General features: G+C 43.2%; 1 pseudogene; it reads right to left on the bottom strand.

The window, feature by feature from the left end:
- Nucleotides 1–10,455: 10,455 nt before the first annotated feature.
- LOC104659991 lies at nucleotides 10,456–11,523 on the bottom strand (annotated as a pseudogene).
- Between the last annotated feature and the right edge of the window lie 1,226 nt (nucleotides 11,524–12,749).

The following is a 12,749-nucleotide window of genomic DNA, read 5'->3' as shown; positions in this document are numbered from 1 at the left end:
TTGCCATTCTAACTGGTGTGAGATGGTATCTCATTGTGGTTTTGATTTGCATTTCTCTGATGGCCAGTGATGATGAGCATTTTTTCATGTGTCTGTTGGCTGTATGAATGTCTTCTTTTGAGAAATGTCTGTTCATATCCTTTGCCCACTTTTTGATGGGGTTGTTTGTTTTTTTCTTGTAAATTTGTTTGAGTTCTTTGTAGGTTCTGGATATCAGCCCTTTGTCAGATGAGTAGATTGCAAAATTTTTCTCCCATTCTGTGCGTTGCCTGTTCACTCTGATGGTAGTTTCTTTTGCTGTGCAGAAGCTCTTTAGTTTAATGAGATCCCATTTGTCAATTATGGCTTTTGTTGCCGTTGCTTTTGGTGTTTTAGACATGAAGTCCTTGCCCATGCCTATGTCCTGAATGGTACTACCTAGATTTTCTTCTAGGGTTTATATGGTATTACATCTAACATTTAAGTCTCTAATCCATCTTGAATTAATCTTCGTATAAGGGGTAAGGAAAGGATCCAGTTTCAGCTTTCTACTTATGGCTAGCCAATTTTCCCAGCACCATTTATTAAATAGGGAATCCTTTCCCCATTTCTTGTTTCTCTCAGGTTTGTCAAAGATCAGATGGCTGTAGATGTGTGGTATTATTTCTGAGGACTCTGTTCTGTTCCATTGGTCTATATCTCTGTTTTGGTACCAGTACCATGCTGTTTTGGTTACTGTAGCCTTGTAGTATAGTTTGAAGTCAGGTAGCATGATGCCTCCAGCTTTGTCCTTTTGACTTAGGATTGTCTTGGCAATGTGGGCTCTTTTTTGGTTCCATATGAACTTTAAAGCAGTTTTTCCCAATTCTGTGAAGAAACTCATTGGTAGCTTGATGGGGATGGCATTGAATCTATAAATAACCTTGGGCAGTATGACCATTTTCACGATATTGATTCTTCCTATCCATGAGCATGGTATGTTCTTCCATTTGTTTGTGTCCTCTTTGATTTCACTGAGCAGTGGTTTGTAGTTCTCCTTGAAGAGGTCCTTTACATCCCTTGTAAGTTGGATGTCTAGGTATTTTATTCTCTTTGAAGCAATTGTGAATGGAAGTTCATTCATGAGTTGGCTCTCTGTTTGTCTGTTACTGGTGTATAAGAATGCTTGTGATTTTTGCACATTAATTTTGTATCCTGTGACTTTGCTGAAGTTGCTTATCAGTTTAAGGAGATTTTGGGCTGAGACAATGGGGTTCTCTAAATATACAATCATGTCATCTGCAAACAGGGACAATTTGACTTCTTCTTTTCCTAACTGAATACCTTTGATTTCTTTCTCTTGCCTGATTGCCCTAGCCAGAACTTCCAACACTATGTTGAATAGGAGTGGTGAGAGAGGGCATCCCTGTCTTGTGCCAGTTTTCAAAGGGAATTTTTCCAGTTTTTGCCCATTCAGTATGATGTTGGCTGTGGGTTTGTCATAAATAGCTCTTATTATTTTGAGGTACGTTCCATCAATACCGAATTTATTGAGCATTTTTAGCATGAAGGGCTGTTGAATTTTGTCAAAAGCCTTTTCTGCATCTATTGAGATAATCATGTGGTTCTTGTCTTTGGTTCTGTTTATATGCTGGATTACGTTTATTGATTTGCGAATGTTGAACCAGCCTTGCATCCCAAGGATGAAGCCCACTTGATCATGGTGGATAAGCTTTTTGATGTGCTGCTGAATCCGTTTTGCCAGTGTTTTATTGAGGATTTTTGCATTGATGTTCATGAGGGATATTGGTCTAAAATTCTCTTTTTTTGTTGTGTCTCTGCCAGGCTTTGGTATCAGGATGATGTTGGCCTCATAAAATGAGTTAGGGAGGATTCCCTCTTTTTCTATTGATTGGAATAGTTTCAGAGGGAATGGTACCAGCTCCTCCTTGTACCTCTGGTAGAATTCAGCTGTGAATCCATCTGGTCCTGGACTTTTTATGGTGGGTAGGCTATTAATTGTTGCCTCAATTTCAGAGCCTGCTATTGGTCTATTCAGGGATTCAACTTCTTCCTGGGTTAGCCTTGGGAGAGTGTAAGTGTCCAGGAAATTATCCATTTCTTCTAGATTTTCTAGTTGATTTGCGTAGAGGCGTTTATAGTATTCTCTGATGGTAGTTTGTATTTCTGTGGGGTCAGTGGTGATATCCCCTTTATCATTTTTTATTGCATCTATTTGATTCCTCTCTCTTTTCTTCTTTATTAGCCTTGCTAGTGGTCTGTCAATTTTGTTGATCTTTTCAAAAAACCACCTCCTGGATTCATTGATTTTTTGGAGGGTTTTTTGTGTCTCTATCTCCTTCAGTTCTGCTCTGATCTTAGTTATTTCTTGCCTTCTACTAGCTTTTGAATGTGTTTGCTCTTGCCTCTCTAGTTCTTTTAATTGTGATGTTAGAGTGTCCATTTTAGATCTTTCCTGCTTTCTCTTGTGGGCATTTAGTGCTATAAATTTCCCTCTACACACTGCTTTAAATGTGTCCCAGAGATTCTGGTATGTTGTATCTTTGTTCTCATTGGTTTCAAAGAACATTTTTATTTCCACTTTCATTTCGTTATGTAGCCAGTAGTCATTCAGGAGCAGGTTGTTCAGTTTCCATGTAGTTGAGCGGTTTGGATTGAGTTTCTTAGTCCTGAGTTCTAGTTTGATTGCACTGTGGTCTGAGAGACAGTTTGTTATAATTTCTGTTCTTTTACATTTGCTGAGGAGTGCTTTACTTCCAATTATGTGGTCAATTTTGGAATAAGTGCGATGTGGTGCTGAGAAGAATGTATATTCTGTTGATTTGGGGTGGAGAGTTCTATAGATGTCTATTAGGTCCGCTTGGTGCAGAGATGAGTTCAATTCCTGGATATCCTTGTTAACTTTCTGTCTCATTGATCTGTCTAATGTTGAGCGGAGTGTTGAAGTCTCCCATTATTATTGGATGGGAGTCTAAGTCTCTTTGTAAGTCTCTAAGGACTTGCTTTATGAATCTGGGTGCTCTTGTATTGGGTGCATATATATTTAGGAGAGTTAGCTCTTCCTGTTGAATTGATCCCTTTACCATTATGTAATGGCCTTCTTTGTCTCTTTTGATCTTTGATGGTTTAAAGTCTGTTTTATCAGAGACAAGGATTGCAACCCCTGCTTTTTTTTGTTCTCCATTTGCTTGGTAGATCTTCCTCCATCCCTTTATTTTGAGCCTATGTATGTCTCTGCATGTGAGATGGGTCTCCTGAATACAGCAGACTGATGGGTCTTGACTCTTGATCCAGTTTGCCAGTCTGTGTCTTTTAATTGGAGCATTTAGTCCATTAACATTTAAGGTTAATATTGGTATGTGTGAACTTGATCCTGCCATTATGATATTAACTGGTTATTTTGCTCGTTAGTTGATGCAGTTTCTTCCTAGCCTCGATGGTCTTTACATTTTGGCATGTTTTTGCGATGGCTGGTACCGGTTGTTCCTTTCCATGTTTAGGGCTTCCTTCAGGGTCTCTTGTAAGGCAGGCCTGGTGGTGACAAAATCTCTAAGCATTTGCTTATCTGTAAAGGATTTTATTTCTCCTTCACTTATGAAACTTAGTTTGGCTGGATATGAAATTCTGGGTTGAAAATTCTTTTCTTTAAGAACGTTGAATATTGGCCCCCACTCTCTTCTGGCTTGTAGAGTTTCTGCTGAGAGATCTGCTGTTAGTCTGATGGGCTTCCCTTTGTGGGTAACCCGACCTTTCTCTCTGGGTGCCCTTAAGATTTTTTCCTTCATTTCAACTTTGGTGAATCTGGCAATTATGTGTCTTGGAGTTGCTCTTCTGGAGGAGTATCTTTGTGGCGTTCTCTGTATTTCCTGAATTTGAATGTTGGCCTGCCCTACTAGGTTGGGGAAGTTCTCCTGGATGATATCCTGAAGAGTGTTTTCCAACTTGGTTCCATTTTCCCCCTCACTTTCAGGCACCCCAATCAGACGTAGATTTGGTCTTTTTACATAATCCCATACTTCTTGCAGGCTTTGTTCATTTCTTTTTCTTCTTTTTTCTTTTGGTTTCTCTTCTCGCTTCATTTCATTCATTTGATCTTCAATCGCTGATACTCTTTCTTCCAGTTGATCGAGTCGGTTACTGAAGCTTGTGCATTTGTCACGTATTTCTCGTGTCATGGTTTTCATCTCTGTCATTTCGTTTATGATCTTCTCTGCATTAATTAGTCTAGCTGTCAATTCTTCCACTCTTTTTTAAAGATTTTTAGTTTCTTTGCGCTGGGTACATAATTCCTCCTTTAGCTCTGATAAGTTTGATGGACTGAAGCCTTCTTCTCTCCTCTCGTCCAAGTCATTCTCTGACCAGCTTTGATCCGTTGCTGGCGATGGCCTGCGCTCCTTTGCAGGGGGAGATGCGCTCTTATTTTTTGAATTTCCAGCTTTTCTGCCCTGCTTCTTCCCCATCTTTGTGGTTTTATCTGTCTCTGGTCTTTGATGGTGGTGACGTACTGATGGGGTTTTGGTATAGGTGTCCTTCCTGTTTGATAGTTTTCCTTCTGACAGTCAGGACCCTCAGCTATAGGTCTGTTGGAGATTGCTTGAGGTCCACTCCAGACCCTGTTTGCCTGGGTATCAGCAGCAGAGGTTGCCGAAGATAGAATATTGCTGAACAGCGAGTGTACCTGTCTGATTCTTCCTTTGGAAGTTTCCTCTTAGGGGTGTACTCCACCGTGTGAGGTGTGGGGTGTCAGACTGCCCCTAGTGAGGGATTTCTCCCAGCTAGGCTACTCAGGGGTCAGGGACACACCTGAGCAGGCAGTCTGTCCGTTCTCAGATCTCAACCTCCGCGTTGGGAGATCCACGGCTCTCCCCAAAGCTGTCAGACAGAGTCGTTCGCGTCTGCACCGGCTCCCGCTACTTCCCTGTTGGTCTTCAGCTGTGCGCTGTCCCCAGAGGTGGAGACTACAGAGACAGGCAGGCTTCCTTGAGCTGCTGTGAGCTCCACCCAGTTCGAGCTTCCCAGCGGCTTTGTTTACCTACTTAAGCCTCAGCAATGGCGGGCGCCCCTCCCCCAGCCTCGCTGCTGCCTTGCGGATAGATCGCGGCAGACTGCTGTGTTAGCAGTGAGGGAGGCTTCGTGGGTGTGGGACCCTCCCGGCCAGGTGTGGGATATATTCTCCTGGTGTGCCTGTATGCTTACAGCGCAGTATTGGGGTGGGAGTTACCCGATTTTCCAGATGTTGTGTGTCTCAGTTCCCCTGGCTAGGAAAACGGATCCCCTTCCCCCTTGCGCTTCCAGGTGAGGCGATGCCTCGCCCTGCTTCAGCTCTCGCTGGTCAGGCTGCAGCAGCTGACCAGCACCGATTGTCCGGCACTCCCTAGTGAGATGACCCCAGGACCTCAGTTGAAAATGCAGAAATCACCGGTCTTCTGTGTCGCTCGCACTGGGAGTTGGAGACTGGAGCTGTTCCTATTCGGCCATCTTGCTCCGCCCCCCCTTTATCATTTTTTATTGCGTCTATTTGATTCTTCTCTGTTTTATTCTTTATTAGTCTTGCCAGCAGTCTATTTTGTTGATCTTTTCAAAAAAGCAGCTCCTGGTTTCATTGATTTTTTTGATGGGTTTTTTACATCTCTATTCCCTTCAATTCTGCTCTGATCTTAGTTATTTCTTGCCTTCTGCTAACTGTTGAATTTGTTTGCTCCTGCTTCTCTAGTTCTTTTAACTGTGATGTTAGGTTGTCAATTTTAGATCTTTCCTGCTTTCTCTTGTGGGCATTTAGTGGTATCAATTTCCCTCGACACACTGCTTTAAATGTGTCCCAGAGATTCTGATACGTTTTGTCTTTGTTCTCATTGGTTTCAAAGAACATCTTTATTTGTGCCTTCATTTCGTTATTTACCCAGTAGTCATTCAGGAGCAGGTTGTTCAGTTTCCATGCAGTTGTGCTTTTTTGAGTGAGTTTCTTAGTCTTGAGTTCTAATTTGATGGCACTGTGGTCTGAGAGACAGTTTGTTGTGATTTCTGTTCTTTTACATTTGCTGAGGAGTGCTTTACTTCCAACTATGTGGTCAGTTTTGGAATAAGTGTGATGTGGTGCTGAGAAGAATGTATATTCTGTTGATTTGGGATGGAGAGTTCTGTAGATGTCTATTAGGTCTGCTTGAGGCAGAGCTGATTTCAAGTCCTGATATCCTTGTTAGCCTTCTGTCTCATTGATCTGTCTAATATTGACAGTGGGGTGTTAAAGTCTCCCATTATTATTGTATGGGAGTCTAAGTCTCTTTGTAGGTTTCTAAGGACTTGTTTTATGAATCTGGGTGCTCCTATATTGGGTGCATATATATTTAGGATAGTTAGCTCTTCTGCTGAATTGATCCCTTTATCATTATGTAATGGCCTTCTTTGTCTCTTTTGATCTTTGCGGGTTTAAAGTCTGTTTTATCAGAGACTAGGATTGCAACCCTGCTTTTTTTGTTGTTTTTCATTTGCTTGGTAGATGTTCCTCCATTCCTTTATTTTGAGCCTATATGTGTCTTTACACATGAATTGGGTCTCCTGAATATGGCACACTGATGGGTCTTGACTCTTTATCCAGTTTGCCAGTCTGTGTCTTTTAATTGGAGCATTTAGCCCATTTACATTTAAGGTTAATATTGTTATGTGTGAATTTGATCCTGTCATTATGATGTTAACTGGTTATTTTGCCCATTAATTGATGTAGTTTCTTCATAGCATCAATGGTCTTTACAATTTGGCATGCTTTTGCAGTGGCTGGTACCAGTTGTTCCTTTCCATCTTTCCATGTTTAGTGCTTCCTTTGAGAGCTCTTGTAAGTCAGGCCTGGTGGTGACAGAATCTCTCAGTATTTGCTTGTCTGTAAAGGATTTTATTTTTCCTTCACTTATGAGGCTTTGTTTGGCTGGATATGAAATTCTGGGTTGAAAATTCTTTCCTTTAAGAATGTTGAATATTGATTGGCCCCCACTCTCTTCTGGCTTATAGAGTTTCTGCCAAGAGACCTGCTGTTAGTCTGATGGGCTTCCCTTTGTGGGTAACCCGACCTTTCTCTCTGGCTGCCCTTAACATTTTTTTCTTCATTTCAACCTTGGTGACTCTAACAATTACATGTCTTGGGGTTGCTCTTCTCAAGGAGTATCTTTGTGGTGTTCTCTGTATTTCCTGAATTTGAATGTTGGCCTGCCTTGCTAGGTTGGGGAAGTTTTCCTGGATAATATCCTGAAGAGTGTTTTCCAACTCAGTTTATTCTCCCCATCACTTTCAGGTACACCAATCAAATGTAGATTTTGTCTTTTCACATAGTCCCATATTTCTTGGGGGCTCTGTTCATTTCTTTTTACTCTTTTTTCTCTAAACTTTTCTTCTCACTTTATTTAATTAATTTGATCTTCAATCACTGATACACTTTCTTCCACTTGATCAAATCGGCTATTGAAGCTTATGCATGTGTCACATAGTTCTCATGCCACGGTTTTCAGCTTCATCAGGTCATTTAAGATCTTCTCTACACTACCATTTGTCTAATCTGTTTTAAAGGTTTTTAGCTTTCTTGCGATGGGTTCGAACATCCTCCTTTAGCTCGGAAAAGTTTGTTATTACTGACCTTCTGAAGCCTACTTCTGTCAACTCATCAAAGTTATTCTCCATCCAGCTTTGTTCCATTGCTGGCGAGGAGCTGTGATCCTTTGGAGGAGAAGAGGCCCTCTGGTTTTTAGAATTTTTAGCTTTTCTGCTCTGGTTTCTCCCCATCTTTGTTGTTTTATCTACCTTTGGTCTTTGATGTTGGTGACCTACAGGTGGTGTTTTGGTGTGGATGTCCTTTTTGCTGATGCTGATGCTATTCCTTTCTGTTTGTTAGTTTTCCTTCTAACAGTCAGGTCCCTCAGCTGCAGGTCTGTTGGAGTTTGCTGGAAGTCCACTCCACACCCTGTTTGCCTGGGTATCACCAGCGGAAGCTGCAGAACAGCAAATATTGCTGCCTAATCCTTCCTCTGGAAGCTTTGTTCCAGATGGGCACCCACCTGTATGAGGTGTCAGTCGGCCCCTACTGGGAGGTGTCTCCCAGTTAGGCTACATGTGGGTCAGGGACCCACTTGAGGAGGCAGTCTGTCCATTCTCAGAGCTCAAACATCATGCTGGGAGAACCACTGCTCTCTTCAGAGCTGTCAGACAGGGTCGTGTAAGCCTGTGGAAGTTTCTGCTGCCTTTTGTTTAGCTGTGCCCTGCCCTCAGAAGTGGAGTCTATAAAGGCAGCAAGCCTTGCAGCTCTCCAGTGGGCTCCACCCATTTCAAGCTTCCCAGCTGGTTTGTTTACCTACTCAAGCCTCAGGTATGGCGGACGCCCCCCGCCCCCGTACCCTCCCGCCCCCCGCCCCTGTACCCTCCCCCCCCCACCCCCCGCTGGCCTGCTGCCTCACAGGTCGATCTCAGACTACTGCACTAGCAGTGGCAGTGAGCAAGACTCTGTGGGCATGGGACCCACTGAGCCAGGTATGGGATATAATCTCCTGGTGTACTGTTTGCTACGACCATTGGAAAAGAGCAGTATTTGAGTAGGAGTGTCCTGTTTTTCCAGTTACAGTCTGTCTTGGTTTCCCTTGGCTAGGAAAGGGAAATCCCTCAACCCCTTGTGCTTCTGGGGTGAGGCAACGCCCTGCCCTGCTTCCACTCACCCTCTGTGGGCTGAACCCACTGTCCAACCAGTCCCAATGAGATGAACCAGGTACCTCAGTTGGAAATGCAGAACTCACCCATTTTCTGCATTGATCATGCTGGGAGCTGCAGACCAGAGCTGTTCCTATTTGGCCATCTTGAAACGGACCCTCCCCCTCTATTCTTATAAGGACACCAGTCAGATTGGATTAGAGCCCCACCCTTATGACATTATTTAATCTTTATTCCCTCCTTACAGGTGCTATCTCCAAATGCAGTGGCACTGGGGGCTAGGGCTTCAACATGTGAATTTTTGGGGGACAAAATGCAAAAGTATACTGTTCCCAGAGGGGCTCAAATGTGAACAAAAGAAAAAATATGCCCATACTTTTTTCTTTTTTTTTAAACTGTCAATTAATTACTTTATTTCATATAAAAGTTACATTGAGGTCAGGCGCAGGGGCTCATGCCTGTAATCTCAGCACTTTGGGAGACCGAGGCGGGTGGATCACGAGGTCAGCAGATCGAGACCATCCTGACTAACATGGTGAAACCTTGTCTCTACTAAAAATACAAAAACAAAATTAGCTGGGCATGGTGGCAGGTGCCTGTAGTTCCAGCTATTTGGGAGGCTGAGGCGGGAGAATGACATGAACCCGGGAGGCGGAACCTGCAGTAAGCTGACATTGTGACACTGCACTCTAGCCTGGGCGACAGAGCGAGACTCCGTCTCGAAAAAACAAAAAAAGTTACATTGAAAGAAGAGCTTGAAAAGTCACGTATACTTGATTTGCACACACTTGCCAAGTCTCACAGGATTCAACCACTTGGATAATTTTTTAAATTGATAACAGGATATACATATTTAAAGCCTCACTGAAGTCCAATACCCATGTCCAACCCAGACAATGATGTGCAAATGAATATGCAAAACAATCTCTGGAAACTCGTTTCTCCAGGATCCACGCTTTGTCCCTCTGGCTGTGACGCAATCCTTCTCCCAAAGGCGCACATGCTTCTGTGGTGACAGAGTCCACTACCAAACCCCTGCAGGTTTACTCACTTAGCTAAGATGTTGGCTCAAGTAGGCCCCTTTGTGGTTTTTCATCAGCAGTGGTAGAAGCCCTAATTCGGATAGGGTAGGGTAGAGAGTAATTAGAAACAAAAACAAAACAGTTTACAGATGAACAAAAGGCAAAACAGTTCCCAGGAGGGAGACACCAACTTCTCTTAGCGTGGACGGCAGGCTTAAAGGAAGAGCCTCAGAATTTGTCACAGATTGCTTCTTGATGCATCCAGCAAAAAATGTACAAACCAGGCCAGTTTAAGGCAAGTCCCCGAGGAGGGGAGCTCTTTGCTTTCTGGCATAATTTTAAGCTCTGCACCAAGGATTCTGTTTTTTCATTTTTATTTTGAGACAGAGTCTCACTCTGTTGCCCAGGCTGCTGTACAGTGGCTCAATCTCTGGCTCACTGCAACCTCCACCTCCTGGGTTCAAGCAATTCTCCTGTCTCAGCTTCCCAAGTAGCTAGGACTACAGGCGTGCACCACCACACCCGGCTTTTATTTTATTTTATTTTTTATTTTTAGTAGAGATGAGGTTTCACCATGTTGGCCAGGGTGGTCTCAAACTCCTGACCTCAGGTGATCCACCCGCCTCAGCCTCCCAGAGTGCTGGAATTACAGGCGTGAGCCACCGCGCCCGACTCAAGGATCCTATTTTATCACCTGTCCATGGTTGTACAGGTGGGGACTGAGGAGAGCCTCTTCTGGTGTGGAGACTCTGCCATCTGTGACTATAAATATTTATAAAACTCTGCTTGCTGCAAGCAATTGGTTTGTGTAGGTTCCAGTTGTCCTGTTGGTCACAGATGAGCTGTCGATACCTGTCAGACCCCAAATAAATAAGTGGAAGTCTGTGAGCAAGTAAGTTGCAGCCTGATGAGCCAGGCCACACACTGAGAACTCCAGACTGCCTTTTCTGGGTCTCCTGGGCAGTCGCCTAAAACAGAAGCTGACAAAGGGATTCATCTAGGGGAGTAACAGGGTCCCTAAGGACTGATTTCATCCCTTCCTGGGAAGCTTCCACTCCCTATGTGGGCTTCTTGCTTTTCAATCACTAGATCTCCCTCTCATCATTGCATATGGAGTGGATTTGGGTGCCAAACGTAACTGCAGTGAAAGTGAAAAACAGAAGACCCTCCAGGCACAGGAAGGACAACAGGATTACAGTGAATGGAGGTGAAAAATCACTGCATTCAGTCCACTGCCTAGACACAGGTGATAAACTGAAATCCACAGAGAATCAGAGCATGGACTGAAGGCAGAGCTATATACATAGTGAAGAGCTCAAAACATCTTTGATTCTTTTCTCCTACACAATTGTTCACCCACAGGCAGTGATGATCCATTTTCCTAACATGTCTTTTGCAAATACTGCTGTGGTGGGCGAGCTCTGGTTTGATATAGCAGCACTTGGGGGCACTTGTAGATCACTTTCCTGGGCTTCAGCTGCAAACTCTCCATGTATTCTTTTGTAGCATTTCCTCTGGGTACTGCCCCAGGGTCGGTGAGCATGGTTCTCAGGTGGGACAACAGGGCAAACGCAGCCAAGTAGTTAAAGATGACCCCATTGACCACAGAGTACCAGAAGGCTTTAGAAGCCAGCAACATGATGAAAGTCACCATGAAGTCTGCATAGATGACCGGAAGCCATGTCACATCAGCACAGATCATGCCACAGCCGTCATGGATGAACCAGACCCTGTCTGCCACGTCAACCTGAGAGGAGGACGATGAAGAGTCATCATTGTCATTTTCAGCCAGGAGAGGATGATGCTCCACGTCCTGGAGCCTGTGTCCTGATGGCTGCATGATTTCACTGACGCACCCTCCCAAGTTGTTTCTAAACATCACTTGAACATTTTGTGCCTCTTCTTCTGGATATTAAGGTGCATACTGTCCTATGTGATCAGATCCGAGGCCTGGGCGGGGTCGTCAGGTGAGACGGAGTCTTGCTCTGTTGCCCAGGCTTGAGTGCAGTGGCACGTTCTTGGCTCACTGCAAATTCTGCCTCCCAAGTTCAAACGATCCTCCTGCCTCAGCCTCCCAAATAGCTGGAATTACAGGCACACACCACCATGTCCGGCTAATTTTTATATTTTTAGTAGAGACAGGGTTTTGCCATGTTGGCCAGCCTGACTTCAAACTCCTGACAGGTGATCCTCGGCCTCCGGAAGTGCTGGAATTACAGGGGTGAGCCACTGCGCCTGGCCTGAAGGACTTCTTTTAACATTTTTTTGTAGTGAAGTTCTGCTGGCACTGAATTATTTTGGCTTTTCTTTGTCTGCAAAAAGTCTTTATTTTGCCTTCATTTTTGAAAGATATTTTCTTTTTCAAATTCTAGCATGTAGAATTCTAGGTTGACAGTTTTGTTTTTTCTTTCAGTATTTAAAGGCACTGTTCAATTTTGTTCCAATTTACATAATTTCTGATAAGTTTCTGTCCTCTGTTAATTTTATCCTTTTTCTTTCCCACATAATTAATATGTCTTTTTCCTCTGGCTGCTTTTATGATTTTCTTTTTATCATTGATATTCAGTGATTTGATCATTATGTGCATTTAAGACCATAGTGTTTACTGAGCTTTTGGATCTGTGGGGTTATAATTTCATCAAAGTTGGAAAAATAATGGCCATTATTTCTACAATTTCTAAAATTTCTAAATTTTTCTAAATTTCTAAATTTCTAACATTTTATAGAGAAATTTTTTTTCTCTATTCCTCAGAATGTTGGCTATACCTATGTTAGACAAGTTTATATTTTCCCACAGATCACAGGGAGGGTCTCTGTTCACTTTTTTCCAGTGTTTTCTCCCTGTATTTTATTTTGGCCAATTCCCATTGCTATGTTTTCAATTTCATGGATCTCATTTTTCTTTAATGTCTAATCTGCTGTCAGTTCCATCCATTTAGTCTTTTTAAAAAATGATATTGCATGTCTCTAGAAGTCCATATTTATAATGGCTTTTTTCTTTTTTTTTTTAGATGGAGTCTCGTTCTGTCGCCCAGGCTGGAGCACAATGGTGCGATCTCCGCTCAC

Source organism: Rhinopithecus roxellana, chromosome 1, assembly GCF_007565055.1.
Source record: "Rhinopithecus roxellana isolate Shanxi Qingling chromosome 1, ASM756505v1, whole genome shotgun sequence".
Lineage (NCBI taxonomy): Eukaryota > Metazoa > Chordata > Mammalia > Primates > Cercopithecidae > Rhinopithecus > Rhinopithecus roxellana.
Note: the sequence above shows the minus strand (reverse complement) of the source record. Positions and strands in the feature narration are given on the sequence as shown.